Genomic DNA, 6,512 nt, shown 5'->3' with positions numbered 1-6,512 from the left:
ATACACTGAGCTTTGTGTTGACATTGCTGAAGGCAATTTAAAATATAAGAAAAATGGTCATCCTACCAAAATCAATGTACAGATTTGCATTTCCCTTCAAAATTCCAGCACAATTCTTTACAGATAGTGAGAGAGCACACACATACACACATGCAAAACCCAAAACAGCTAAAATAAAATAATCCTGAATAATGAAATAACTGCTGTAGAAATCCCAACTTCAAGTGATAGCAGAAAGTTATAGTAATAGAAATAGCATTGTACTGGCACAAAAGCAGACATGTTAATCAATGGAATCAAACTGAAGACCCAAACATAAGTCTACACACCAACGGACACCTGATTTTTTGTGAGGAAGCCAGAAACACACATTGGAAAATAAACACAGCATCTTCATCAAATGGTGCTGAAGACTACCAAAGCAGCATGGAGAAAGTCTGTATGTCTGCCCAAGTTGGGGCCCTAGAGCTGATAGATGGGAGACATGTCCCCATCCCTACCCCTGAAGCTATTTCTAATTGATAAACATTTGCAAATTAGAAGTTAGTTTTCTTCAAGGGTAATTTACTCTCAAGGGTAGGCTGCAAGGTTAGCAGTAGGTGGCCTACTGAAAAGGAACTCAATGGCCATTTTGGAGATTCTTTACCTCATAATGTCATGCCAGTTTTTTATTGTTCATTTATTTGGGTTTTTTGTTTGTTTGTTTGTTTTTACCTTACAGGTTTTATGTATATAGTACAACTTCAATTTTGTGTTTTTACGGGATTCTTGATAACAGGAATGAGTGAATATTCTAAAGTCTATATGTGTTTCTTTTTTTTTTAGAATTCAACAAGAATATATTTTATTTTTTCATAAAAGTTTAACAAAAATATATTTTTTCATTAACTTAAAAATAGTTTCAGAAAGTAATTTCCGATTGTTATAATTCATTATACATTTTACAAACAGTAGAAGAAAGCAGTCAATACAAGTGTGTGAAGCAATGGTGTGCTCACTTCAGAAGCTTGACTCTGTCTTTCAGAACCTTAAAGGTGGGGTTCTTGTTAATTTTCTTGTTGAAGATGGCCAGGAGCTCCTCCTCTGACATGTGATGGTCGCTCATCACTGCATGGTACTGAGCTATGACCTTTTTCTTTAACTTCTTGACTGATATCTCGTTGTCTGGAGCCTGTTTCAGAACGGCTTTAATGGTCCCCTTCCAATTGAATTTACCTTTTGTTGGAACCTCATGGTCCTTGGCCTCTCCCTCCTCAGGCTGTCCAGGCAACTTCATCTTTTTTTTCTTGGACTCATCTTCTGAGTGTTTTCGCCTCTTCTGCTTTCCTTTTCCTGTCTTGGTCTGCCCCTCATCAGCATCTTCCCCAGGGCCCCCGCTTCTGTCTGCACCCTCTTCTGGGGCCTGCCCACCCCGGACCTCCTTCTTTTCTGGCGGGCCGTCAGCCTCTGTGGTCTCCTCCCCACCAGCCTCATGTCCTGCCTCCTGGTCCTTTTTGCGCTTTTTTGGCTTCTGGCCCCTCAGGTTTTCCCGTTGGTTTTCTGACTTCAGCTCTTTCTTCTCTTTCTTTCTATTCTTCTGTCGTTCCTCCTTCCTTTCTCTTTTATTTTTCTTTGGCTCTGCTTGTTCTTCCGTGGTGCCATTTGTTTCCTCAGATGGAACCTTATTGGGGATCTCTGCACGAGGCTTGGCCATGTGGCCGGGTGGTTGTGGATCTTGCTCACTGCTGGACGCTTCGGAAAAGATGTTCCACACCTGCTCCAGAACAGCGTCACTGTGCACCTTCAGGCTGTTCTTCATCCAGTTCTGAAACTTAGCCTTTTTTCTGGGAATATTGTCAAAAGCACTGATTTGCTGCAGAAGTTCTCGAACTTTAGGGCTGACATTGGGTTTCTTTATTAATTCATTAATTTTCTGAATCCATGCCTGTTGCTTTGCGTCACCTTTGTGCGTCTTGGCTTCATAGTCTTTGCCTCCATACTACTGACCTTCACTGATGCACTTCACGTGGCTTTTATAGTCATGGCCCCAGAAGTCCTTCCCACAGTCAATACAGGAGAGACATTCACAGTTTCGGCAGGCAGACACGTGCTTTTCCACCTGCGCTTTCTTCACTGATTTGCCACACGCATTGCATGTAAAAAACATCGTCTTTGGTTAAATGATTAAATGTTCTATCAGAGATTGATTTGAATTCTTGCCCTCTCAGCAGACTTCGCCAACGGTCTTAACCGACTGCCGGGAGCACGTGGAGCCTCAGCCACCAAACACAGCGCTGCCACCGGCTCTCTCTCTCTCTTCCAACTCACCCGCGCAGAACTCACCTATATGTGTTTCTTGTATCTTTTCTGAGCCTCTTTTCCTTCTGTTTCTTTGTTTTGTCCCATTCTAATTTTTTTGTTCTGGATTATATTTTATTTTATTATTATCCCTTGGATGTCTGTTTGCTTTTTGAAGATAGATTGACGAGGAGAAGATTCACATGGAATGAAAAATAGACAGGAACTAGAAGGTGTAGAGAGAAGGAAACCATCATCAGAATATATTTTGAAAAAAAATCTATTTCCAATTAACAAAAAAAATAGGGGTCATATTTGAGTAAACTATGTTTTTCTCAATTTTATTCACTTTCATGTTATATATCTTATTAAGTGTTTAAGGAAAAATACTAAAAATAAATAAAAATAAGTTATGTTATCAAAATTAATAGAGGACAAAGAATAACAGAAACCTATTCTGTCAAATAGAATTTATACAAACTAATGATAATAAAAATTCTAAACCAGTGAAGTAATATAAATTAAAATGTATGAATAAACACTATTGTAAATACATTTAACAAAGAAGTGATGGGGCTTCTCAATTTTTAAATGGACTAACTTTCGCATTTATTTGTTTTTCGTGTGTGTGTGTGTGTGTGTGTGTGTGTGTGTGTGTGTGTGTGTGTGCAGGACAATTCACCAGAACCAGGCTCTCCTTTCACCATACAGATTCCCAGGGTTGAACTCAGGCTGGCAGATGACCTGCAGATGACCTGGCAGATGACTATGAAAACACACGTGATACGTGGGAAATTTCTCACCATGCTAACATCTTACTCGACACACTGCTCATCACTGCTGCCTCTGAGTTTTCTGCAGAAGACGATAGTCTCTGAATTTATCTGTGATGACAGGGTCATGCTACCCTCAGTCTTTAGAGATCTTCTAGATGTAGAGGTAGGGTCTAGATTTCCAAGGTGATGCTGGGACCTTATACATTGCCCTCCTGAGAGGCCTGGCAACGCCTGATCTAGGTTCTGCAGGGTCCACCGAGCAGATCACTGAGCAATGAGTGCTTTGCCCTTGGGATTCAGAAGAGCAAACTGCTTTGCTTCATTGTCTTTATCTTTTGGAATTTTCACCTTTTTTTTTTTCTGGTGTAGCCTGAGGGAATAGCTCAGAGGATTTCCTCCATTACTTCAACTCCAGGTGGCTACAAACAGAAGTCAGTCAGCCTCAGTGACCCATTTTATGTGGCCCTCCCATGTCTAGCCTCAACACTGATGACCTACGGCCCAAATTAACTTTACCAAATTTTTAAAATATTTTCACAATCTCATAGTATTTTAATCAGATCCCCCCCAACGTTCTCCCCTTAATTCCCTTGAGTTCCATCCCTACCTCCACATTCCCCATGTTGTTTCATCTTTTAAAATCATATTTTACTTGATAACCCATCAATTCCAATTTCTGCTATTCAGGATGATGAGCACATCAGACCTCTATGAACAATCCCCTAAACATCCTTTGAAAATGTGTGATATGTAAAGTATTTGAATTACTGTGTATGTGCTGCAGTATCTGTGAATGGTGGGAGTGAAAGGTGTGGCTAGAACCCTACATAGCAGGTGCGTTCTTGGAAAGCAGGATAATCCGCTTGGACTTTGCTGAGTACCGGAGGGCTTAGTGGGGCTCAAAGCTGGGACTGACTTTGTCCTTGGCATCTGCCTTATGATTTTCTTGTGCATGTAAGTAGGCACCAGTTATTCTACAACTATTTTTCTGAGTTTCCAGTACTTTGCTTATTCCTATGAGATCTTTAACCCTTTTGAAATTGGTAGTATATATCCCGAGTGATCTCAAACATGCATCAAGGCCTGATTTTTCTTCCCATTCATAGAAAGTTTTAGTTAAGCTTGCAAATTCTTTCCTACTAATCCTCATTAACATATAGGTGGGACTATTATCTCAGTCCGAGAGGAGATGCAAGGCTGAATCAAAGCCGTGTTACCGAAGGTCTGGGCCAAGTACCCAGCAACAAATATGCATGAAAAACATAGTTTAGTTTGCTATGGTAGTTTATTCATTAGTTCATCTATTTCTGGAAAAATGTTTAGTGAAAAATGGTGGATCCAGGAAACAGAATTAAATAAAATATGATTCCTGTCCTTAAGTACAGGTGAGGGGGTCAAAGATAAACATAATGGAAGATATGATCCATGCTTATGGTTTATAAATGCAAAGTGCTACCACGGGGAGCAAGAATCAATTCTGCCTGAGAAGGTTGGGTCATGAAAAAGGCAAGAGTCTAATCTAATTTATAAGGCATGGAAACTGGGCAATAAGCAGCAGTGACCTGCAGAATATGAACTGTATTTGTCATTGTGTCCTAGAGAGTCATCAGTTTTGCACGTTACAAAAGCAATCTGGTACCTCTTTCAGAGTGGTGTATGAAGAAGTTTACATTGCCTTAATATGCCCCGTGCCTTCTGAGAGGTTAGAGGTCCTGAGACACACTGGAAAATGTATTTCCAGAGGGAGACGGTTTCCTAAGAAATGAGCAAGTGCACAAATGTGACAGTTACTCTGAATGAGAGACAGAAAGAGGAAGGGAAGTGTTTCAGCCATTTGTTCATCCATTTTGCTAACATTTACAGAGCCCTCCTCCAGGTAGGCACAGGTCAAAGCTTAGCATTTTGAAAATTACAAAAATCAATCACTGACACTGATCTTGAAGACACCATCCTGTCAGCAGGCTGTGATACAGCCTGTCAGAAGTGACTTCATCGTTCTCTCATTTCTCAGAGCAAGGAGAGCACAGTGAAGAGAGGACCCACGATCTCAGAGAAAGCGGGAGAACAATCTAAATGTTTCTTATTGTCTTGTTTGTTTGGCTTAGAGATTTACAGAGCTATTTGCCCTGAAGATCACAGTCTTTGTCCACAGATATAAATACAGAGTGGATGAAGAGGCAGGGTTTCACAAGAATGGGGGGCTTAGATAAAGCTGAGAGTGGAAAGGAGTGGAGGCGGACCCCCAGCGCTGCAGACACTGTTACTAAAGGCACCCAGACACTGAGCGGCCCTGCACTTCTTAGGGCTTGCTGCATGAAGCCGAGGAGGTGTCATTTTTTCCCCTTAATGTGTTTTGATTTGTAGATATATTCTACTACTTTCATACACACTTCCCACTTCAGTTTTACAGAGCTTGCTACACAAAGGACCTGCAATTCCTGGACTCCGCCTTTACTGGACCCTTTGTGCTGTTGTAATGAACCTTCCAGTAGAGCACCTGAGATTCTGAAATTTTTGTTTATTTATTTTATATGCATAGGTTGTTTGACTGGATATATGTATATGCACCACATTGTGCAGTTCCCACAGAGTCCAGAAGATGTAATCAGGTCCCCTGGAAATTATAGACAGTTGTGAGCTGTCGTGTGGGTGTTGATAAGCAAACCTGGGTCCTCTGCGAGAAAAGCCAGTGCTCTTAACTACTGAGCCATCTCTCCATAGTTTAATATGTAGATAGTTAAAGGGTGAATCATGGGCAATTCTCACATGACAAGAGCTTCATGGAAAGAACCATGCTTTGGAAAGATTTAATCTTATTGTAATAATATTAATATTGTCAACAGCAAAACATTAAGTTAACATGAATGGCATAATATGTGTCAGAAACTGCACTAACTATTTTAAATAGTTTATCGATGAACTCTTCATTTTGTTGACCCGATGTGACCCTGAATTACTTAGGAGACAAAAGCTCTAGGTGAATTTCTGACAGTGTAGCCAAAAGAGAGACTTTCCAGAGAGTTAGGTGAGCAGATCAACCCAGAATGAGGTCAGCATTGGCAAATGGGATGGAGTCCCAGAATAAATGAAAGAGGGGGAAGGAGACTGAGTGAACACCAGCCTTCTTCTGCCTCTGACTCAATTTTGTGACCAGTTGCTCCGTAATCTTGCTGCCATAATTTCTGGCCATGGTGGACAGGACTGTATGCTCAACACTACGAACTGAAATGAGCTTCTCTCCCTTTGAGTAGCTTTTGCCAAGTATTTTGTCCCCACTCCTAGAGAAGTAACTAACACAACCTACTTTCTTATTTCAACTCTATGAAATAGGACCTACTCCTTTCCAAAGTGAGTTACCAGAAAATTTCCAGCAGAGAAATTTCCTAACATAGAAAATAACACAGCGATGACAGTAACACCCTGTAAACCATAGTGGATTTTCAGGTTGAGGAGAGGATA

General features: G+C 40.7%; 1 pseudogene; it reads right to left on the bottom strand.

The window, feature by feature from the left end:
- Positions 1-813: 813 nt before the first annotated feature.
- LOC125391395 (cell growth-regulating nucleolar protein pseudogene) lies at positions 814-2,306 on the bottom strand (annotated as a pseudogene).
- Between the last annotated feature and the right edge of the window lie 4,206 nt (positions 2,307-6,512).

The sequence above is a fragment of the Myodes glareolus genome, chromosome 16 (assembly GCF_982192425.1).
Source record: "Myodes glareolus chromosome 16, mMyoGla1.1, whole genome shotgun sequence".
In the NCBI taxonomy this organism is placed as follows: domain Eukaryota; kingdom Metazoa; phylum Chordata; class Mammalia; order Rodentia; family Cricetidae; genus Myodes; species Myodes glareolus.
This window is presented reverse-complemented; position numbering and strand designations above follow the sequence as displayed.